The sequence below is a fragment of the Alosa pseudoharengus genome, unplaced genomic scaffold (assembly GCF_046254945.1).
Source record: "Alosa pseudoharengus isolate Yale_2024_CS ecotype anadromous, Long Island Sound unplaced genomic scaffold, YU_APseudo_1.1 YU_APseudo_1.1_scf_29, whole genome shotgun sequence".
NCBI lineage: Eukaryota > Metazoa > Chordata > Actinopteri > Clupeiformes > Clupeidae > Alosa > Alosa pseudoharengus.
The window spans coordinates 1112592-1137763 of NW_027468715.1; the positions used below are offsets into that span (position 1 = coordinate 1112592).

Sequence of the window (25172 nt, forward strand, 5' to 3'; positions counted from 1 at the left end):
GCATATTCGGTTTTTCCGCGGAGAAGCACTAGGGGGAGACGAAGCACCCACCAAACGACCCAAAAAGTGTTGTAGAACCATCAGAACAACTCTCAACATGCATAATTAAGGTCATTTTTGCTAAAATTGTTGCATAGGGCTTCTTTAAACCTATACTGAACTCTTATATCACAGATAAGTGGCAATCTGAATGGGATTAATGTACCAACAATAAGCAAGGAATGTGAATTTTGGCACATTTTCATGATCCACTGGGTCGTTGGGCCACACAAAATACGGTGTTGCTAAAATTACTCCTATTGTGGCTATTAGAGACATGCGTTCATGAGTATCCAGCTACATTCAATGAGTTAAGTAAAATACATTCACACACACAAAAAAAACATCACTAATGTTGTGGACATTCCTTTATTCTGAGATACATCAATAGGCTCTCAAAACAATCCCAAACAGACATAAGGTCTTTATAGAGCAAATCCATATAGATTATTTGTCAAATAAACCAGTAAAACAGAATTAGGGGATGGAATATATTAAAATAAATCAGTGAAAAAGTATCCTGACAAACAAGCAGCATTTTAATGCCTTAGTCATATTTCATAATTTCAATTTTTTCTCTAGGTTACCTGATAGCCCAGTTTGAGAGGTGCAAGATGCGTGACATTATTTATTTTTGCAGCCAATCACTGCTGTTGTTTTATTTTATTGATTTGATTTTAGTCATAGAAGCTAAATTCGAAGGCAGGCCACAGGTAAAATCCAACGAACCGCATTCACCCCACAAGGCAATAGTTGAATAGAGCTTTTGAGGTATTGCTACTGCTCCAACACTGAAAGGCACTGTTAGAATGCTTGGATCAAGCCAGGTTCAGCATAGCGTATGTCACTGTCTGCTCACGTTGGTGACCGGACCAGGGCAAGCACACTTTCGCAGTTCCCGCCGGAAATGCAGTCTAGTTATCTTTGGTCAAACAGGAAACTGGGTTTCTTTTACCTACCCACGTGCTGTATATGGCTGTATTACAGATTTTTAAAAAGTTGATGTATAGCAGGGCCGTAGTCACCATAGACTTTGGGGGGGACGTGTCCCCCCTAATAATATTCAGATGTGACCAAAATGTCCCCCCCAATATTCGGACATAGAAAAATAAAGGAAGAAAAAAACGCTATAGGCGTACAGGAAACCAACAAGTCCCACCATCTGAAATGCAATCAAACGTAAATAACGCACAAATTAGTGACCTATTGATGGTTTCAGAGAGAGTAGCCTACACTGTGAGTGGTTTGTCCTGGAGGTTTTGCGTTTATCGTTTGAGGCGTGCGCTATCAAAAGCTTCCTGCACCCTACTGCGGTGCGGGCTGTCAACAATATCGCAAAAGATACCGGTACAATTCTTACAAAACTTGTTGAAAAGGTGTAGCACTGTCTAAGGAAACCCCATTCATTTTTGAAGCTGATCAGACTCAAAGGGAACTTTGAAGCATTTTCCATATAGCCTATTTTCTCGCAATTATAGCGAAAGTGAAACGTATGTCCTTTTATTTGAATTTGTGCGTGCCTGTGTCATTCATTTCTTTCACATGTCTTTCAACAATAATAATGCATTCATATGCTAGTAGTAATGTCAGAAATGAACCGGTTTATAAGCCTCTTAGAAATGGTTGTTGCATCTTGCATGTTACATTTAGATGCGCACTCAATCGCGCATTCATGCAGGCAAAACGTAGCATTCAATTGTGGCGACGGCACAAAAGTTGAAAAAACTTTTACAATGGCGGTGATAGCCTACAGTTAATGTGAATCGCGGTTTGTATATCCTAATTGACTGACTTAACGACTTAATGACTTGTTTGTGATTTTAATAATATGTTTGCATGGCAGGAAATGTATTGAAATTCACACCGCACCACAAATTTGGTCCCCCCCAATGTTGACATCATGGCTACGGCTACGTATACACTGCAAAAACTGCTTATCTAACAAAATCTAACTAAGTGTTATTAATCTTATATCAAGATAAAAAAAACTAGTTGGTATTGTTTTCAGTATAAAGAGACTTACCTAGCGCTTTCTTGTGAAATCATTTGAAAAAAGTTTGACTTATTTTAAGACATCTCATCCTGAAAACAAGCAAATTTGTCTGCCAGTGCGTTAAGCAAATTTGTCCTTAAAACAAGCAAATTTGTCTGCCAGTGCGTTGAGCAAATTTGTCTTGATAAGACTCGTTAAAATAAGTCAAAGTCTTCTTAAATTAAGTCAAAATGATCTTTTGAGAGGGCGCTAGGTAAGTCTTTTCATACTAAAAACAATACCAAATAGATTTTTTAATCTTACTATAAAATTATTAACACTTGGTTAGAATTCATTTTTTGCAGTGTAGGCTATTTACTTAGACAGCACACTAGGTGGCGATAAGATAACTCTACAAAGACATATCACTCACTTTAAATGAAAAGAAGAAGAAGCGGAAGAGGAAAGAGGACAGTGATGTAAAATCTTTGACCAATCCATAGACCTCTCTAGAATATATCCCGCCTCCTAACTTCCGTATCCATCCAACTTCCGGGCGTGATTTGTCTATGGGAAATAACATGGCGTTTTGAAAGATCGTACCTGTCCCACTCGGTAACACTTTCTATGAAGGTTGTATTTATAACGCCCTATGAATGCATTCATAATGTTTTATAAGGTGTCTATAAAGCATTGTAATGCTCATTATTACCATCTATATGTATTCACAAGTGGTCATAACCAACTTCATGATGCATTATGACAGCTAATTATGAATGATTATAATTTTAATCTGAATAATGCATTATAAATATGTCAAGATCTGCCTACTCACTTGTCAGTTTTATGATGCATCATAACTACTTTGCTTTGCTAAATGTGTAGTGATGCATAAAGAGTCTTGATTTCTACTGTAGTCCTATTTATATCTATAGCTATAAGTATATGTAATAAAGTTATAATAATTTATACATCTCCGTACAGCACACAATTATAAACAGCTATGGAATATCATAAGTGTTATTTGTCAGCTCTAAGTAAAGTGACAAGAATATGACCCTATTATTAACCGATATAAGTTCACTGAGTAATTACAGGGTGCAATGAACTAAGTACCGAGTCTAGCATCTTTACCCCATATGCACAATATTATAAATCACTATGTTAATGACATAGGTGTTATTTGTCAGCTTTAGGTAAAGTAGAGCAAATGAGGTGTTGTTATAAATAGATATAAGGTTATTATAAACAAAATGAGGCACAATGAATGAGAGCCTGGACAGTAAAGACAAAAGGAATGCATTTAGTTCACTTTATTTTCATTTAAACCAACACACATAATCAGACTGATTATCAATGCTCTGAGCACATTACACAAACACAATGAGACAGGCCAAAAAAGTGGCACTGCATGGTCCTATATTTTGTGGTGGTGGTTATTATTGGAATAAAACTCACAATGCCACTGAAATCTATCTTGGGACATTATGAAAGATTAAAATAGACCTTTGGTTTAAATGAATATAAAGTGAACTAAATGCATTCCTTTTGTCTTTACTGTCCAGGCTCTCATTTCATTGTAGGATAATAGGGTCATATTCTTGTCACTTTACTTAGAACTGACAAATAACACTTATGATATTCCATAGCTGTTTATAATTGTGTGCTATAGGGAGATGTATAAATTATTATAAATGTATTACATATACTTATAGCTATAGATATATAGGACTACAGTAGAAGTCAAAACTCTTTATGCATCACTATACACATTTAGCAAAGCAAAGTGGTTATGATGCATCATAAAACTGACAAGTGAGTAGGCAGATCTTGACATATTTATAATTCATTATTTAGATTAAAATTATTATCATTCATAATAAGCTGTCATAATGCCTCATGAAGTTGGTTATGACAACTTGTGAATACATATAGATGGTAATAATGAGCATTACAATGCTTTATAGACACCTTATAAAACATTATGAATGCATTCATAGGGCGTTATAAATACAAACTTCATAGAAAGTGTTACCTCACACTCTGTAGGTGACAAAGTAGAAAAAGCTGCTGGGCAGATTGGCCTACACACTTCTGCCATCTAGTTTCCACTGGATTTTTTGATTTTCGGTGCCGTTTAAGTAGTATAGTCTATAGTATACTACTTAAACCGAACCGACAATCAAAAAATCCAGTGGAAACTATATGGCAGAAGTGTGTAGGCCAATCTGCCCACCAGCTTTTTCAACTTCGCTACCTACAGATGTTTTACCGGTATGATATTTCGAAACGCCATGTTATTTCTCATACATGGATTTCTATGGAACGTCATGAAAACATGCGTGCGCAACCAAGAGGCAGAAAGCACCATAGAACAGCATAGAGCAATGCAAAAGAGCAAAAGAATAAAATTAGTTTTTGTGCTGAAAACTGCACCAATTCGAAATCACGATGGTTAGAGAATGTTAAATATGTTCAATATCCCTAACGGAATGCATGTCTTCACCAAAAATGACAAAATACGATGTTATATTAATCATTCAAATGAACGTCAAACTTCAAAATATAGTCTGAAATGAGATGTTATTATCATTGAGACAACAGGGGTATACAAAAAAATCCGATTGTAGCTTACAGCAGCCGACTATTTAGGTTAAGTTTATAACGTTGTGGACGGCCACCAAGCGTCTTCTGCCTCACGGCTGCGCGCGCATCTAGTTTTGTTGGTAAACGGGAAACCCGTGTATAGACAATAGGCGAGTTCGACTTGCGGCAGATCTGTGCAGATCTGACTTGATGTGATGCATGCTGGGTTGAACACAATGCATACTGGGATGGACGCAATGCATACTGGTTAGAAATTCTGTCTGACTTCTGTCAGCCGGGGAGGGACTTACCACCGTGACACCATGTCACATGGCCTTAAAATATCGCGGGAGTCTTAGCCTGCAGACAGATCTTGCAGTTGCCTTCCACGAGCTGCACGAGCTGAAACACGCCCTCATGACGTCAGTTCAAAGACGTGATAGGGCCATTTGGGAGGAATGTCCTCATGACGATTATGACTGGAGGCTCATGCTGCTTCCTTATGTTGGAATATGCGAAAATAAACAGAAATCGAAGGGATACCTTCTTATACGTGATTTCTGCAACAATGGTAGGCTAGCCTACTGAAAACGTTTGGATATTCTGTTATTTTCTGCTGTTGGCTAAATAGATAGACACACATATATAGGGGAAACACTTGATATTGAATTTATGTGCTACAATGCAGGCCTGTTAACTGTATGACAACAGTGGTTTATTTAAACTACATCATAAGAATTTATTCCGTCAGTCATCATGCTCATTTTAATGAGTAAGAATGAAAGTTCTGCTGTGTTTATTGCAAACAACATTCCGCGATATCTCCCGCGATGTCTCCCGCGAGTCACGTCAGGCAGACTGTAGCCAGAGAATAGGCTTGTTCGTCTTGACTGAGTCTGACTTTCGTCTGGCTTTCTACGTAAACGTGATCTTCAGAGGCTAGCCGGGAGGAGCTACAACAGAGGGCAGCTCATCCCGGACAGAAAGGCTACAGTCTGCCTGACGTGACTCGCGGGAGATATCGCGGAATGTTGTTTGCAATAAACACAGCAGAACTTTAATTCTTACTCATTAAAATGAGCATGATGACTGACGAAATAAATTCTTATGATGTAGTTTAAATAAACCACTGTTGTCATACAGTTAACAGGCCTGCATTGTAGCACATAAATTCAATATCAAGTGTTTCCCCTATATGTGTGTCTATCTATTTAGCCAACAGCAGAAAATAACAGAATATCCAAACGTTTTCAGTAGGCTAGCCTACCATTGTTGCAGAAATCACGTATAAGAAGGTATCCCTTCGATTTCTGTTTATTTTCGCATATTCCAACATAAGGAAGCAGCATGAGCCTCCAGTCATAATCGTCATGAGGACATTCCTCCCAAATGGCCCTATCACGTCTTTGAACTGACGTCATGAGGGCGTGTTTCAGCTCGTGCAGCTCGTGGAAGGCAACTGCAAGATCTGTCTGCAGGCTAAGACTCCCGCGATATTTTAAGGCCATGTGACATGGTGTCACGGTGGTAAGTCCCTCCCCGGCTGACAGAAGTCGGACAGAATTTCTAACCAGTATGCATTGCGTCCATCCCAGTATGCATTGTGTTCAACCCAGCATGCATCACATCAAGTCAGATCTGCACAGATCTGCCGCAAGTCGAACTCGCCTAATGTCTAATAAGGGGAGAACTGCCACTCTCGGAAAACTTCCGGTTTCTGAACTGGTTGCAGTTCCTTCTGTGGTTCCACATGAGGGCGCTCGTCCACGAGTGCAGAATGCATGGAGGTCTATGGAGCTGTACCCCTCAAAATCCACTTTTCTTGGGATATAATTTTTTTTCAAGTAATTTGAGTATTGCATTCGAAAGGGGAGGCAAAGAAAATACACTTGGTTGAGTATTATATTTTTTAAAGTCACTTAAAGCCTGTGGTGCAGGTTAAACAACACTTTCAATTAATGGGTACATTAAGCACTCAAGATATGTATATAAAGTTAGATATGTCTCCAAAATGGTGTTAAAGTCCAGTTTTTGTAATTTTTTGTTAGTAACGGTGTGTTTCCACACAGCGAAACACCTCGCGATTTTCGGCCAGCGAAATTTCGCCTCGGGGGCGTGACGGCGAAACCGCTAACCATTTGACTGCAGTGTCTAGCCAGTGGTGGCAAGCGAGCTAATTAGGCTAATCAGCTAATTCTAACGTTTAAGTACTTAATGAAGATATCCAGGGGTCTTTATGCCTCGACTAAGTTGATGTTGCCTATAAACAACAATTCATGTTCATAGAAACAACAAGGTCAATAAGACATAATATATTTCATACCTGTGTTGCAGCATGTAGCCTAGCTGTCTAGCTAGGTTTACAATGCAATCCAATGTCCTAAAATACTAGCATTTCGCCTGTCAGCTAGCTAAAAATGATCGAGTGCTTAAACTAACATATATAGTGGTCTATTTAGTGGTGTATGTGCTCTGACTAAGTTCGTGTGGCATATAAACCACAATTCGTGTTGATACAAGTGCCAATGTTCGTGTAGAAACATTTTAATCACATACAAATTTTCGTGTTCCAGCTCAGGTAGTCTCCGCCATCTTGGTCAGACTTTTTTGTAACTCCCGCCTCCAAACACAAAGACGCGGACCTGATTGGTTCTCGAATGGTCCTCATTTAAATAAAGTTAAACTTTGGCCAACTTTGTTTCGCCTGCCTCTGCGATTCGCTTTCATTTCGCCCAACTAGGGCGAATTTCGTCTCCATTCAACCTCAATGAGAGCGACGCGAAATTTCGTTGTGTGGAAACACACCGTAACGGTTATTTTTTACGCAATTCGGCGATGACGTCATATGAGGTAGACGTGGTGGAAGCTATCTTTTACAGTCTATGGGTGGAAGCAGAGATAAGAAGGAATCCGACCTGCAGTCATATCCCTGTCCCACCCCATCTCTCTCTCCCACTTACTTACTGTCTCACTATTCACTGTCCTATACAAATAAAGGCAAAAGGCCCAAAAAATATACTATACTATAAATATAAAAAAGATCTTTGGTGGAAGTAGCCTCAGCCTTATAGCAGCTACTAGAACTAGCACTGGCGTCTAACTGGGATGAGGAAGAGGTGGCAAGACCCACAGTTAACATTTATGATGGCCCACAGCCATATCATTTTGAACCGGTTAGACGTGAGAGGGCGAATGGGGAAATACCGAGAGCTGATGGCCATCAAAGAGAAATAAATGCATGGTCAGAGGAGAATCACTGGAGAGTTGGTGAAGTGTCCTGGTGAGTTGCTAGCGCAGCAACGAGCGCTGGAGCTAGTCTATGAATAGCAGTGGGTAGGCCTACAATAACAACTTTTTTTACTGTCGAGTGAAAGTCAATGTTTTCTTTATATCTAGTGACAGTGATTATGTCGTTGGCTTAGATAAGTACCCTAAACTTAGTCAGAAGATCTAGAAATAGAAGGCATATTATGCTAGCTATGTAGCTTCGCAGAGGAGGCTTCTATAAGACTACAGGTGAAGCAGTGCTTCACCAAAAAAAAGTAAAAAAACAAAACACAAAAAAAATCTTACAATTATCACAATTTTACTCCTTTGAAACAGAAATACAGTTACTAAAACAAGCTGTTTTCCTGAAATCAGTTCTGTGAGTGACAACAGCGCCATCGCACCCGCGGTGAAACAGAGAATTACAGTGAATCAGACTGCTTCACCAACTTTTCGTTTTGCTTCACTACCATAGATATCTTTCCCCATTGACTTCAATGTAAATCGAGTGAAACCCCAGGCGGCTCGTGGATTTTTTCAGTTTCAATTGATCCTTATGGCAGATAAGTCCCACCCGTGTAGCAGTGACCGATTGGGCAGAATTTCACACTTCCTGCCGTTGAATATGATTGACGCAACACTCTGGCCAATCACTGTCTCCATTAGCTTGCCATCACTTTTCAGTTGCCTTCAGTGACCTTACTAGAGTTTCATTATGAATTGTGTAATTCATTCGCATAGTTTGTTTTACATTAATTTTGTAAGGTACATCGGATTTTTTTCTGTGTAGGAGAGAACGTTTTATTTAGGATTATTGTGTGTAGCTCTGTGTTTTCTAACATCAGCTAGGGGTCTCCCCCACCAGTCAGCTAACGTTAGTGACTCGCTAGAAGCTAGAAGCTAAGTCCTAGCAAGATGGTTTCGACGGAAGTTTCAGGCGATGAACATCGTTGACCGCAACGTACAGGATTCTTTACAGTTTTTTGAAATGAGGACCTATGAGTGAATGCAGAGGGGATACCAAGAGACTTCCTGTGAAATTAACACAGTTCGTGGGTGCTACTTTGGCTACGGTAAGGATAAACTTGATAAACTGTAGGCTACAGTAGGCTATGCATTAGAAAGTGCAGCTTCTCAACGTAGCCATCCTGTAAGTTCATTGATGTGTTATGATAACATTAGCCTATGTTATGGATGTGTTATAGGCCTAACGTCTTGGCTTCCCATTTTAAAACCTCAACTTTGTCAAAGACAATTCAGAACAATGCTTGAAGCTAAATTTCAACTACCATTTAAAAACGAAATAGACACTGATTTGATTTAGAAAAAAATCTAGGATTCTTCAATGTATCAGAGGCAAATGCCAAGTGGATCTTTACTTTTGTAGAGAAGGAAGGCAGTGACAGAAACAAACTGGTTGGTCAAACATATGCCAGAGCAACAGTCATGGTATAATTTCTTAATATATCCCAGAGGCAAGAATGTGTCTCTTAATAGGCTACTGAATTTGACATTGCTTATGGGGCATAATTAGTAGCTTAGAATATTGGAAGGTTGTTGTTTCAAGATGTTGTGGACATCAACAACTTGGCATTAATACACTGGAAAAACGTACCTAGTCACTAATAAGTGCTAAAGTGGAGATGCTCTTTTTTGGGGGCATGACCATAGATAGCCTAGTCTCTGCAAGCAATATGTCTAACAAAAATATGCAAACTTATAATAATAATAATAATACATAAACCTTGTTTACTGTCTTGTCCAGTCTTAGGCCCACTACACCCCATTTGTGGCCTGTACTTCGAGATGGTGGTAAACAGGTCTTGATTTCTCAACAAATTACTCTAAGCTCTCTGACTGATCAAACATAGCTTTTGTTTATGCCATTGCAGACAGTTCAATGTCATCATGTGTCTCATACATTCAACCTCACCAACTTTGCCAGGTGTGTTAGGCACAATGTTCGTTTCCTTGAGGGGGGGGGGGGGTCATAATTTCATAACTGCTTCACTAGAAAAAAATACCACCAGCCGCCACTGGTAGCTTGACCCACCTGTGAACCCCTATGTTTATTTCTAAGCTTTCAAGCTACCTCTTTCTCCGGTGAAAATGTTGTTTGCAAACGTAGCAGACGCCGAGTAGGCTGGTCGTGTCTTCAGTGTGATTATAGTGCTAGTTTTCCCCGAGATTGACATTGTCATTGACACCGTCAGGGTACCGCTTACCGGGAGAGAGTAATAAGCGTTTCTGTGTCGCTGTGTTTGGCAAATTGGCAGGTGTATGTGTGGGCGGTGTCGTCCCATGGAAACTGTGGTGGAGAGCTTGTGTTGTAGGGAGGTGAGCGCGTTTTGGTCGCTGAGGAGCTCAACCCGCGGCCAGCAAATAACGTGCCTAACACAGCGTCCTGGATTTGAGGCATGCTGCCTGAATCCGTTTGTGCTACACATAGCATACTCACACTCCAGGCAAGATCATGGTCCCCTTCAAGCCAGCACGCACGAGTATGTTCATGGTTTATGTTTACTTTACCAATCTTTTTACACTGAGTTCTTTGAACCAACAGTTATAGGAGAGGAGATGTGTCGCATACACAATAAACATGCATAAGACACAGGCTTAAAATGACGTCTCCAACCTACTTACAGTTTTAAACTGAACAATCTTTCCTACTTATCCCTATGCAATACCGGTACACTGTGTACAGGCAGGCTATACGCTGGGCTTATGGGGTTTTAGGCAGGAGTATAAGGAAGCCTCTACCCTCTTGTGTGGTTTCACCATCAGACAACAATTCCAAAGTGGTGACCAGGGGCCTATTGCACAAAACTAGGATAAGGGATTAAGCCGGGATATCTTGGTTATCCTGGCTCAATTTATCCGTGATCCAGTTGCACAAAAGCGGGATAGGGGGCAGCAGGATATGTTATGGTGTAAGTTACCATGGCGATTTATTCTTTGGCGCTAGCCTGCTCCAGACCAGGCTAAGTTCCAGGATCTATTTAATCTCATCCCTTATCTCAGTAAGCAGTCACCACAAACGGAAACCAATAATTATTCCACTGCCCACTACACATTGTTATCACATATACCTAGACCCATTGTCATTACTTAAACGTTTGTGATCATTAATTAACTTTTACATACTCGCCATTCCCGACCTGTCATGCGACAATGTGACATCACGGGAGTGCCTAACCATTTCGCACGTGGTGGTCGCGGAACTAGTTGCAATATTCTCCTAAACAGAGGTGTTGCTGTTTGTTGCTGTTGTGAAAAGGCTATCGCTACCTACTTCACACCGTAGAAGAAGCAATGAAGCCACTAGTTGCCATGGTGAATCAGTGAATCTGTGATCGGTGGCGGGGTCTATTTGAGGGAGCCGTGAGCGCGCACTTATCCAGGATAGGTTTCACCTGGCTTGATGAATCCGTGTCTGCTCATCCTGGCTTGGTCTTTGTGCAACCAATTAAGCCTGTACGCTCTTGTTTTGGATTCATTGAGCGCAGCTCAGTAACTTATCCCGGATGTCTTAATTCTGCTTTTGTGCAACGGACCCCAGACCTATCAGGGGCCTGTACTACGAAGGGAGCTTAACTAACCCAGATGTAACCCAAGGTTACTTTGTTAAACCGGGGTTGACAAAACCTGGTTATCTTTAGTGGTGTTAATCGGTACTACGACGCTGATTATGAAGTTGATTTGTTGAGCCGGGGTTAACCTCATTGGAGTTTGTGCGCGTTCACATAAAAGGGGCGGGTTGCAGCGCAAATCACCACTTTCAGTGATGACGCGTTCACCTTATTTTACGGATGAGGAATGGCAATTATTATGACAAATACGTCGGCAGTGAACAAAGCATGCTGGCAAAGCTGTTGGCAACGTATTGCAGATCCTAAATGCCTAAAAGTAAAGTTTTATTTCCACATGTTCTTCAAATACGGAGGAGTAATAGCTTGCGGAATGTATTTAATGAGTTGAAATAATTAAATTACTTATTTTGAGTTCATAGAAATGCCTACAGATGCACTAATCCTGTGAACATTTCAGATGCAACACCATTGCCAAACGCACATGGCAGCAGGTGAAAATGAAACACAAACACATTATTCAGAATAGTGGTTTATATAGTCATAGCTTGCATTAATATTTCCTAATTATGAAAACATGTAGGCCTATGCTTATAGCCTTCACTTGGCCTCTGTTTTACAGCTAACAAGAAAAAGGTGTCTTTGAACACTACTGTAAGGCACCAGAGTGTTTTACAGTAGCAGAGGAGTTGGCCATCGCAAATAATAGTGGAAGGCCGATTATGGAGGGGGTTGAGGGAGGCATTCGGTCGGATTCTGGTGCTGTGGAAATGTGTAGCCTTTATGTGCAGGGTACAGTAATATGACATTCAATTCAACAAGTTTGTTAAAATGGTGATTTTTATTTATTAGGCCTACTGTAGGCTATGTCCGATTTATTTTAGGCTATTCTTGCTCAGATGTTCAGCATACTGTAGGCCTATGTCCGATTTATTTTAGGACATACAGTATTCTTGCATCACCGATTGAATACATGAATGTCCACGTATACGGGCATTGCTATGAGACGTCTTCCTAGATCATCTGACAAAGATAACGAATTCCCTCGGCTGACGATCTATATCTTCATAGAGAATATCGTCCGGGTAGGCTATATATATTTTCTGGCGGTCTCTAAAACCCCTCGCCCTGCGAAGAGAGTCCCTCACGATTTGCGCTCCAATGTCGTATGGATCATCCAGGTACGCCGACATGTCTCGGGAGAAATTGTTAGTGGAGGGGTGGTACTTATAAAGGGTGTGGTTAACGGAAACCTCGGGTTATGAATTTTGATAATAAAAAAAAACAGTTTATTGGCATTGCTTGTAATGGTTACTGAACATTTAAACATTTACTGAACAAGGATAAAGACACAGGTTGGAAGTAAACAAATCTCTATTAAAAAAAATGGTTAGGCACAAAACATACAAGGATACAAGGAAGTTTATTGTCACATGCATATAGTTACTGGAAGTAAGAAATGCAGTGAAATTATGTCTGGTGTCAGCCTATTTGTGCATTAATGGGGGGGGGGGGGGGTAAAAAGTGCAGTAGAAGAGGGGTTTAGTAGATTAAGTGGCAAGGGCTGCATAAGAAAGGTGGGGGAGGATTGGGATTGGGGGGCACCAAGGAGCACCCATAAGCAACAGGGGCAAGGGAAAACTCCCTTACCAAGAAAGAAACCTTGGGCAGATCCACGGCTCAAGGGGCTAACCCAACTGCCAGGGGTCTTGGTGTGTGTGTTGGGGGGATGACAGGGGAGATGGGATAGTGTACTGTGTATGTGGGGAGAGGGCAGTGTGCAATATGTGTGTTGGAGAAGCTTCCTCATGAGACAATGTGCTGTGTATGGGGGGGGGGGGGGGGCAGTGTGCTGTAAGTATGTTGGGGATGTGTGTTGGAGAAGCTTCCTGATGAAATAATGTGCTGTGTATGTAGGGGGGGGGGGGAGGGTAAAAACTGCAGTAGAAGAGGGGTTTAGTAGATTAAGTGGCAAGGGCTGCATAAGAAAGGTGGGGGAGGATTGGGATTGGGGGGCACCAAGGAGCACCCATAAGCAACAGGGGCAAGGGAAAACTCCCTTACCAAGAAAGAAACCTTGGGCAGATCCACGGCTCAAGGGGCTAACCCAACTGCCAGGGGTCTTGGTGTGTGTGTTGGGGGGATGACAGGGGAGATGGGATAGTGTACTGTGTATGTGGGGAGAGGGCAGTGTGCAATATGTGTGTTGGAGAAGCTTCCTAATGAGACAATGTGCTGTGTATGGGGGGGGGGGGGCAGTGTGCTGTAAGTATGTTGGGGATGTGTGTTGGAGAAATAATGTGCTGTGTATGTAGGGGAGAGGGGGGAGCAGTGTACTGCAAGTATGGTGAAGGGACTTACTATTGCAAGCAGAGTACTGTATGTATGATGTATGTGAGTGATGACAGTGAAGATGTGTGTGTGGGCGGGAGGGGAGTGGAGCAGTGACTGTGTGTGTGTGTGTGTAGGTGGGGGCAGTGTGCTGTAAGTATGTAGAGGATGTGTGTTGGAGAAGATCCTGAAGACAATGTGCTGTGTATGTAGGGAGGGGGGGGGGGCAGTGTGCAGCAAGTATGTAGAGGAGGCTTACTGTAGCAAGCAGTGTGCTGTATGTATGTGAGGTGATGACAGTGATGATGTAAGTGTGTGTGTTTTTTGTGTGTGTGTTGGGGATGGGGGTGGGTGGGGGGGTACACATACAAGGAACACTGATGAAGGGCTAGACGCGAAATGTTTGCACCTTGTTTCTTTGGCCTGCAATAGTGTGGTCTTACCTGAGGGTCAGCTGATGGTTCTCTTTCTCACACACAAACCCATGATATTTCATGCATGCATACTATGCAGTGATACATGCAAAAGCACATCAAGCAGACACACAGTGAGCCCAGACAACACCGCTCACAGGTTGACAAGGCACAGGTAAAATGATTGGTAAATTATTTTTAATTACATACAAGAAATGTCATGCAAATAACAACAAAAAAGAAAATCCAAGCACACAGACAGAGGAGCAGACATGCAGCACCCCTTGAATGGGGTACAGCGACAATTATTACCACTTACATAACCAATACAGTATAACACTCAAATATGATATCACAAACCAACAGACTAAAGCCAGCCTGGTACACCTGTGTCCCAGCATCAGAAGTGGAGGTGGGCAAGGGCTGATCCCCAGTATCACACTGTCCATGGTCTCCTGCTGTGAGGCGTCTGTCAACATCTTGTGAAAACAAATATAAAAAAGGTCAGCGAAGAGGGTACACAAGAGAAAAAAGATTACAGTACAGTGGACCCTGATATGCGCTACTCGATGTATTCAAAAATACATGAAAGACATTCAGAACATATTTGATGATGTTGAAGGTTACTGTTAAATGTTTACATCAATACTAGTGGTAATACATGTCTAGAGTGCATGTGGTGCATAAACTCTATGAGGTAGTGCATTTACTGTATTGGGAGGTAGCTAAACTCTGAAGTGAGAAGTGGATAAACTCTGTTTCTGAAATATCAGAGGTGGGTAAACTGTGTTTACTTGCGTTAGCCTCCACTACAGCCCTGGTGACACGGTCATGGACAAATATATGTGAAAGAGAACCGTAGCAGTCTAACACAAAACGCAAACACACTGTTTAGTTGTGAAGGCTGCTTGATGATCACCACCACTGATCCCAACGCTAGCCATGATGCTTTCATGACGATATGGACATTTACTTCAGCGCAATTTTGTTTTGGCTCATATTCGTGAATCACGAAATATCCTCTAATGTCAGACTGATCATGATTGTAGTGGAGGCTGTGTCAAAGGGAACACGGTATGCAAAATACACACAGAGCTAGCTAACGCGCAGCTTGTAAACATTAGCATGATGCTTACCGTGGCAATATCTCGCTTGCGGCAGACGGTGTCTCTGGACCTCGGGACAGGGCAGGCAGAGAGGTTTGCATGCACAGACGGCAAAGCGGTAGGAATTAACTTTGCCATCCTCTCACTCTTTAAACCAAGTGAGACCATCTTGGCATCCCCTGAGTGGTAATCCTCCTCCTTGAAATGCGCGCTACATATTCTCGAGAAGGCGGTGACGGAGCTAGCTGAAAAATCTGCCCACCTAACCTTGACAAATTGCACCTAGCTTCGGAAGATCCCTTTGTCCTTGGGGAAGCAATGGACCCTAAGTCCAGTTTTGCTGGAGTTCTTGCACCCGGCACAAACACAGTAGTAAACCATTTTATCTATTTATTTATATATCTACTCTCTCCCTCTCTCCATCAGCTATGTTATGTTATGCTATGCTATCTCTCACTACTATCTATCTATGCCAGGGATTCCCAAACTGTGGTACGCGTACCCCCGGTGGTACGCGAGCTGCTTCTAGGGGGTACGCGAGATGAAAAGGGCTATGGCGGACAGGTAGCCTATAAAATGAAAATTTTAAATCTTTTGTAATTAATTCATGAATAAATACATAATTTCGAATCAGGTCATAATGATATGAAAACGTGAAATTAAAGGATATCATTTATAAACTCTGTATGTGTTCATCAAAAAAAGGGCAGCTTATTAAACATGACGCCTGGAATAGCTAATAGAATGCGTTACTTTTGTTGGATGGTCCGTGGGGGGAAAGTTTCGCGGATATAACAGGTTTTTGAAAGAAAGGTAACATTAAGCTAGGCTTTACATTTAACAAACTAAAGGTAGCCTAAGTTTAGTCTTTCTAGGCTGTATAGTGTTGTACAAACGAATACATCCTTGTCATGCGTTGTTGTAGGCCTATTATAAGATAAGATATTGTATGTGGATGTAGTTTGGCTACTATGCAGGCTAATTTTCATAACTTTTTAACTGACCAAATGCACGCACCTAAAACCGGGAAACGGACAAATATTGTCAACGCGGGGGGGGGGGTGGTTATGTGTTTATGTGTCGGATGGTGGGGGTACGCGAGCCGAGTCGGAATGTAGGCGGTGGTACGCGGAGGGAAAAGTTTGGGAACCGCTGATCTATGCTATCTCTCTCTCACTATCTATCTATCTATATCTATCTATCTAGGCTATCTCTATCTTTATATTTACTTATATATCTGACACTGTTACTCTCTCACTAGCTGCTACTCTCACTAATCGTCGTCTCTCTCAATGGTATCAAGGCGGCCTTTCCTATGTCTTCCCAAAACGAGTACCTCATGTGACGTCATGGAATGCATTGTGGGAGAAATAAGAATCTTCGCAAACCTGTTGCTAACCGTTAAATATCACCTACTTTTCCTTATTATATTTCTTTTTTGTGATACTTTACAACATCAAATACAATTTATAATTGTTTAAATGTTTATTACCAATAGGCTTGGGTATCGAATATCGAGTATTGGTTGGAACCGGGACTATCTTTGCGATTTTCCCGGAATCGTTCAAAAGTTTAAATTTCGATTCCTACTTTCGATTCCCAGTCTGCCGACAGGAAGAAGAAACGTCTGAACACCAACGAAGAAGCGCATAGTTAATAGAATTAAAATTCATGGAGAAGGTCAGACTATTTCATTCAGAAAGCAGGGTTCCCGAGGATCCTTAAAAAGTCTTAAATAGGCTACAACTGAATTTTCGAAAGAGAGGTATTAAATGTGCGTATGGGACCGCCAGCGAGTGCAAGAGAGCGAGTGATGTCTCCATCCAGTTTCGTGTATTTAAAACGCAATTGTATACGTGATAGGCTATTAGGCTACGGGAGGAAGTGTAGTGGTTGCAGAGTGAAGATGTTTTTCACGGGTTTGGTTAAAGGTGTGAAAACGGTAATAATACAGTAGGCCTATGTACAAAATAATATGCCTGGCGTTTTCGTGGTGTAGCTGAGGCCTGAGAGATAGACAGGGTAGCCTACGTGGAATGAGGGAGCCTACGGTAGAATGAGCGGGAGAAAGAGTTGGTAAGCCAGTTAGCGATAGGTTGGCCATATGTTCGAATTTAGGCCGGACATATGGATTTTAAAAGCCCTGTCCGGCGTCCGGCGCAGCCTCAAGCCGGACGTTTATTTGTTCTCCTTTTTGGAGTTGCGCTTGGCATCTAAAGTCTTTGCTCGGACGCAGCATCGTTTCACAAACTATGGACGCGAAGACTGCTGGTGAAATTATGTGCAGTTCTTCGCAATCAGGAGGAAATACTGTATACCGGTATGTTAAGTTGATCTGTTTGCATCTTTCCAGCGTGTGTTGCTGGCCTAGCCTAGGGAAGAAAATATCTGTCTTAAGTTATAATAGCCTACCTGTAATATCTGCCAGCAGCTTGCTTGCCAGCGTTTCCCAGTAGGCTAGGCCTACTTAGCAAAAGTTATGAAATATAACCGCATATGCTTTGAATGTCGGCGACTGCTACATAAAAATACGTGCGTTCATAACGTGCGTGCTTGAGATGAAACCAGCAGTTTTCAGCAGGATCATGCGAAGAGGACCTGTCTCTTAATTAATTTAAAACAAGTCAATGGTTTTACAATGTTTCAGTCAAGCTTTGGTTGGTTTAGATACAACTGGTATGCAAAATGTAAAGTAGTGGATTAACTTTGATTTGCTGTGCTGCATATGGACAATAGATGCACATAGTAAATTATATAAAGTAGGCTTATTAAAATATGTAAATAGCTTAGTTAACTTTGAAAAAAATATTTAAGGGAATCCAGTCCAGTGCACATGTCTTTGGCAAGTAGCCCTAGGCTACTACAGACACAGGTGAAGAACAGCCTCAGCAGTAAGCAAAACCAAATATGTACAGTACAGCCAGCTTCAAAAGCAAGCAGTCCAGACCCTAAAATTGGGCATTTATAGCTGTGAAGGTAATTCACACACAATTATTTTCTTTCGCCAAAATATTTTTGGTAACTTCTGTAGACATCCAAAATGGGGTGGGGGTTAAAATTAGTAGGAAAAAAAAACAATTGCATTAAACAGTCTTATATATCTTTTTGCCGTGGTATAGTCTTAATTTTCATTTAGATGTCTTGAAAAGGTCTTTAAAAGTCTTTAAATTTGCACTTGGAAAATGTGCAGATACCCTGAGAAAGACCGTTGGTTAGCTAGCTCATTTAAAATATCCTAAACTTTTTTTGACCCTGCCTTTAAAAAAAATCGGAATCGAGAATCGTTAGGAACCGGAATCGAAATAAGAAATCGGAATTGGAATCGGAATCGTTCAAATTGAAACGATACCCAACCCTAATTACCAACTAGAAAATTGCCAGAAAAGACAAAAAAAAAAACCTGCACCACAGGCTTTAATTGTTCTAAAAAGCCTTTCAAATGTGTCAATGATGTCATTCATTAGCACAATGCTAGCGTGTTATGTGCAACAACGACCCAACCTGTAAGAAATCAAAAGGACATAAGTACTCCATTCAACTTTTGACCTATAACCCATGTTGAAGTTATACAAACTACAATCAAATCTGAGATTTGTCAACGACAATCAGGTGGAAGAGACAAATTTAGCTGTCTAGCTCCATTGACTCCCATTCATTCTGCACTCATGGCGATCGCCCCCAGTGGAACTCTGGTGGAACTGCATCCAAAATTCGGTACAATGGGACTTAATACGGAGTGGCAAGGCTCTCCGTAGACGGGCTCTGCTGTAGCCTTTCTGTCCGGGATGAGCTGCCCTCTGTTGTAGCTCCTCCCGGCTAGCTAGATCACGTTTACGTAGAAAGCCAGACCAAGTCAGACTCAACCGAAGTCGAACTCGGGGGCGTGACGGCGAAACCGCTAACCTTTTGACTGCAGTGTCTAGCCAGTGGTGGCAAGCGAGCTAATTAGGCTAATCAGCTAATTCAAATGTTTAAGTACTTAATGAAGATATCCAGGGGTCTTTATGCCTCGACTAAGTTGATGTTGCATATAAACAACAATTCATGTTCATAGAAACAACAAGGTCACAAAGACATAATATATTTCATACCTGTGTTGCAGCATGTAGCCTAGCTGTCTAGCTAGGTTTACAATGCAATCCAATGTCCTAAAATACTAGCATTCCGCCTGTCAGCTAGCTAAAAAGATCGAGTGCTTAAACTAACATATATAGTGGTCTATTTAGTGGTGTATGTGCTCTGACTAAGTTCGTGTGGCATATAAACCACAATTCGTGTTGATACAAGTGCCAATGTTCGTCTAGAAACATTTTAATCACATACAAATGTTCGTGTTAAAGCTCAGGTAGTCTCCGCCATCTTGGTCACACTTTTTTGTAACTCCCGCCTCCAAACACAAAGACGCGGACCTGATTGGTTCTCGATTGGTCCTCATTTAAATAAAGTTAAACTTTGGCCAACTTTTTTTCGCCTGCCTCGGCGATTCGCTTTCATTTCGCCCAACTAGGGCGAATTTCGTCTCCATTCAACCTCAATGAGAGCGACGCGAAATTTCGTTGTGTGGAAACACACCGTAATCCACGCCCGGAAGTTGGATGGATACGGAAGTTACGGAGGCGGGACTTATTCTGGAGAGGTCAATTCATTTGAAAGTGAGAGAGCCCGCACGGAAGTGGTTTAAAACAAAACGATTGCGCCTTGGGATATCGTTTCTGGTCGAAGCTGTTGAAATAGTTTTTGTCCGCTACAGCAGCAATCTTTTGAACGGTAAGATGTCTGAGCGTCACTGCAGATCACATATAATTTGTTGTACAGTTTGTGAACTGGGTTAATGTGTGTGTGTGACTAGTCAGGCACCAAATTAAGACAGCGAACAGTAACGTTGCCGCTGTCCTCACGGGCAGGTTAACGCTAAACTTATTGACAACTGTATGATCCTTACAAATTGGGGTTGTTGTTTTCAAGTTAGTAATTATTATAGTCTAAACTCGTATAATTTGCGTCTCACACTAAATGGACATTTTGCTAGCAGGCATCCTTGGCAACGCTAACACAAGCGTTGCACTTCGACGCATTTGTTACCGTTTATCGCCCGTGTTTGTAGACCTGGGGAGACTGACAGCTACTCCCATTCATTTTAATGGGCAACGGTATACTAATCCATTCACATCGGATGCATGGCGTGTGCATGGCAGCTGCGTTACCTTCCTGTTTTCTTTTCGGCGCCCACGTTAAAAGAGCCAAAGTCCCGCCCTTTCCGTTTACTCGCGTGGATATGGGGATTCGATTATAGATATTAGAAAGCTAGATACAGAGACGGTTGATAAAGTTAACTATAGAATCTTTGCTAGATACCTCATTGGGCTCGAGAACGTACGTAAATAGCGACGCCTTCTTTGTGGGGCCAGCAATCACTGGAGGCCAATGGAGGAGCATGTGACTGACTGGAAATCAGACAGGTCTCTGTGATTGCCTGCCAATGTGGGCCATAGACAATAAAGGTGCCCCACATAGCAAAATTCAGTTGAATCAACGTTGAAATATGTTTTGGCAGAAATGTTGAAACTACATTGAAGCCTAACATTGATCCGATGTTGAAAGTGTCCCTTCTACTTTCTGTTGAATCAACATTGGATTTTCAATCAAGGAGACCATGATAACAGGAAGTTTATTGTCACATGCATATAGTTACTGGAAGTAAGAAATGCAGTGAAATTATGTCTAGTGTCAGCCTATTTGTGCATTAATGGGGGGGGGGGGGGGGGTAAAAAGTGCAGTAGAAGAGGGGTTTAGTAGATTAAGTGGCAAGGGCTGCATAAGAAAGGTGGGGGAGGATTGGGATTGGGGGGGGGGGGGGGGGGGGGCACCAACAAGGAGCACCCAAGAGCAACAGGGGCAAGGAAAAACTCCCTTACCAAGGAAGAAACCTTGGGCAGATCCACGGCTCAAGGGGCTAACCCAACTGCCAGGGGTCTTGGTGTGTGTGTTGGGGGGATGACAGGGGAGATGGGATAGTGTAACGCAAGTATGGTGAAGGGACTTACTATTTCAAGCTGAGTACTGTATGTATGATGTATGTGAGTGATGACCGTGAAGATGTGTGTGTGGGCGGGAGGGGAGTGGAGCAGTGACTGTGTGTGTGTGTGTGTAGTGTGTGTGTGTGGGTAGGTGGGGGCAGTGTGCTGTAAGTATGTAGAGGATGTGTGTTGGAGAAGATCCTGAAGACAATGTGCTGTGTATGTAGGGGGGGGGGGGGGGAGCAGTGTACTGCAAACGTGAAGGGACTTACTATTTTAAGCAGAGTACTGTATGTATGATGTATGTGAGTGATGACTGTGAAGATGTGTGTGTGGGCAGGAGGGGAGTGGAGCAGTGACTGTGTGTGTGTGTGGGTAGGTGGGGGCAGTGTGCTGTAAGTATGTAGAGGATGTGTGTTGGAGAAGATCCTGAAGACAATGTGCTGTGTATGTAGGGAGGAGGGGGGTTGCAGTGTGCAACAAGTATGTAGAGGAGGCTTACTGTAGCAAGCAGTGTGCTGTATGTATGTGAGGTGATGACGGTGATGATGTAAGTGTGTGTGTTGGGGATGGGGGTAGGGGGGGGGGGGGGCAGAAAGGCTAGGCAATCAAGGACATGGGTAGATGGAGGAGAAATCAAAAATAATAAATAAAAAGTTCTATGGAGATGTGCAAAAGTTGGAGAAAGTCAGATATGTGTGTGTGTGTTTTGACGTGTGATGAAATAACAAAATAAATAAAAGGTCTGTAGCATAGGAGAGGGATGTAAAAGTGCTAAAAGTCTTGTAGGTGTGTGTGTGTGGGGGGGGGGGGGGGGGGGGGTCCTGAGTTCTGAGTAGTGAATGAGTTCAAAGTCAGTATAGTGTGAGTTAAGAGTTGGGAAATGTTTGAGAGTGCTGAGGAGTGAATGTGTGCAAAGTCAGTATAGTGTGAGTTCAGAGTTCAGATGGCCTGGGGATAAAAACTTCTCCTGAGTCTCTCAGTTCTGGCTTTGTGACTACATAGGCGTCTTCTTGATTTCAGCGGTAGGAATAATCTATTGTTAGGATGAGAAGAGTCCTTCAGAATCTTTTGGGCTCTTAGGAGTACTCTTCTGGAATAGATATCTTGTAGAGCAGGGAGTTGAGTTCTTATAGTATGTTCAGCTGAGCGCACTACTCTCTGCAGAGTACTACAATCTCTAACTGTGGAGTTTCCATACCAGGTGATAATGCTACCAGTTAGAACACTCTCAACCGCTGAAGTGTAGAAGGCCTTCATGATGGATGTAGAAACTTTGAATTTCCTTAGCTGACGAAGGAAGTAGAGTCGTTGTCTGGACTTCTTCAGAACATATTGAGTGTTAACAGTCCATTTTAAGTCTTCAGTAATGTGGACACCAAGGTATTTAAAACTTGAGACTCTCTCTACAGGTTGCCTGCTGATCATTAGTGGGGTGTAACTGTAGTTCTGCTGCTGCCTTCATACTGACATTGAATCAATGGTGTTTCAACCATCACCTAAATGGGAATCTACATTAGGTTGAAATAATGTTACTGAATCAATATGGTTCAACCATTATCTAAAAGCTACAAAAATGCTTAACAAAAATGTTAATATATGAATCACTGAACAAAATAATAGAAGAGGGTTTGTTTTTACATTTAGGTTTATTTAATTAATGTCTACAAAAAACAAGTTCAACTTCATCATCGTACTCATAAATAAGCATTTATCAGCATTGAAATTCCTTGTGTTGAAGTGTCCATTCAACTTCAAGAATAACTAGAATTGCGGTTCCGAGGAACTGCAAGAGTGGGTTTGATCAGGGGCATGGAACTCGGCCTCATCCAACTAGGTTGACATTACAGGGGTGGTTTCTAGGTTGTTGCTAGGGTAATTAGTTAGTTGCTAGTAAGCCATCTTAAGCTGACTGCATAAAGTGATTATTTTAAGAGATACATTTTCAAACCAGAACTGTGTATAGGTCATGGTTAAAAACGTATCAGAATCTCAGAAATAATCACGTAATGCAGCCAGTTTAAGATTTTTTAAGAAGTCAGATTTTTTAAAGGCAATCAAATTTCTGCTGACTCTCTTCTGGCTGCGGTTAAAGGCCAGCGCCTCCTGAGAGGCCTGAAGGGTCAGTTCTGAGGTTGTTGGCTGCTGGAACCGAAAAAAGGACTGCATTTTCTTAAAAGACAATGTGACTGAAGTGCGGGCAAAGTTTGCACAGAAATGTAAGATTTTTCCCACCCTTATCGACCTTGTCATAAAACTTGTTTAAATGATCACACGACGCCTCCTTGCTGCTTTGTCGTCCACATCAGCATTTCTCAAACTTCTTTGACCTGAGGCCCAGTCAAGGCATACTTTGGGGTCATAGGGCCCACCTACATGAACCCACCCCCTCCTCCCAACCCCTATCAAATTGTAATGATATCACAATTATTATTTTTATACTATATTGCTATACATGCACTTCAAAACAGTCAATGTTTAAAGTGCTAAGATTGTTCACAAAAGTTTGTGAAAGCATGCACATCAGAGTACTGCTTTACTAATGTAAAATATAATTAGGCCTACACTAGTTTCTTTGTTTTTGAATTGTTGCATGATGCTTGCATGAGAAATACTTCTCAAAACAACAGCAATTATATGGGTGCCGTTGTTTTGGGATGTTTCCCTCATGCAAGCGTCATACACTGATAGAGTATATATATGCTATTTAATTACATTTCATTTGAATGCCTGAATGTAAGAATTCAGGAAACACAATACCAGCTTTTAACATTTCTGTTGTTTACTAGTTTATGTAAATCACATAACACATGAACTGTTCATACTACTGATAGCCCATTACTGTACACAATAATACTGTGCCCATTCATTAACATATATTAAACATCAGGCGTCTTGTTTACACATTTAAACCATATTTGCACTTCGAATTTCGCTTCCAAATTGTAGTAGTAACTACATCTACGAAGTCTAAGGAAGATAACCATGTAGTCTGTTCAACGATAAGATACATTTTGACAGAACTACAGACTTCGTGAAAGTAGTAGGCTACCAAAAAAGTCTCCATTCACTTCATTGCAAAATCGCGGTTGGTCTATTTACACATTAAAGATAAATTTTGACAGAACTACAGACTTCGTGAAAGTAGTACCTACACTAGTTTCTTTGTTTTTGCATTGTTGCATGATGCTTGCATGAGAAATACTTCTCAAAACAACAGCAATTATATGGGTGCCGTTGTTTTGGGATGTTTCCCTCATGCAAGCATCATACACTGATAGAGTATATATATGCTATTTAATTACATTTCATTTGAATGCCTGAATGTAAGAATTCAGGAAACACAATACCAGCTTTTAACATTTCTGTTGTTTACTAGTTTATGTAAATCACATAACACATGAACTGTTCATACTACTGATAGCCCATTACTGTACACAATAATACTGTGCCCATTCATTAACATATATTAAACATCAGGCGTCTTGTTTACACATTTAAACCATATTTGCACTTCGAATTTCGCTTCCAAATTGTAGTAGTAACTACATCTACGAAGTCTAAGGAAGATAACCATGTAGTCTGTTCAACGATAAGATACATTTTGACAGAACTACAGACTTCGTGAAAGTAGTAGGCTACCAAAAAAGTCTCCATTCACTTCATTGCAAAATCGCGGTTGGTCTATTTACACATTAAAGATAAATTTTGACAGAACTACAGACTTCGTGAAAGTAGTACCTACACTAGTTTCTTTGTTTTTGCATTGTTGCATGATGCTTGCATGAGAAATACTTCTCAAAACAACAGCAATTATATGGGTGCCGTTGTTTTGGGATGTTTCCCTCATGCAA

General features: G+C 41.4%; 1 protein-coding gene across 1 annotated transcript in view; it reads left to right on the forward strand.

The window, feature by feature from the left end:
* Positions 1–19932: 19932 nt before the first annotated feature.
* The window catches only part of LOC143099453 (mitotic checkpoint protein BUB3-like), a 41231-nt gene continuing 35991 nt past the window's right edge, over positions 19933–25172 (forward strand). The window contains exon 1 of the mRNA XM_076262445.1: positions 19933–20068. The gene's annotated coding sequence lies outside the window, so the exon portion shown is untranslated. The remainder of the gene's footprint in view (positions 20069–25172) is intronic.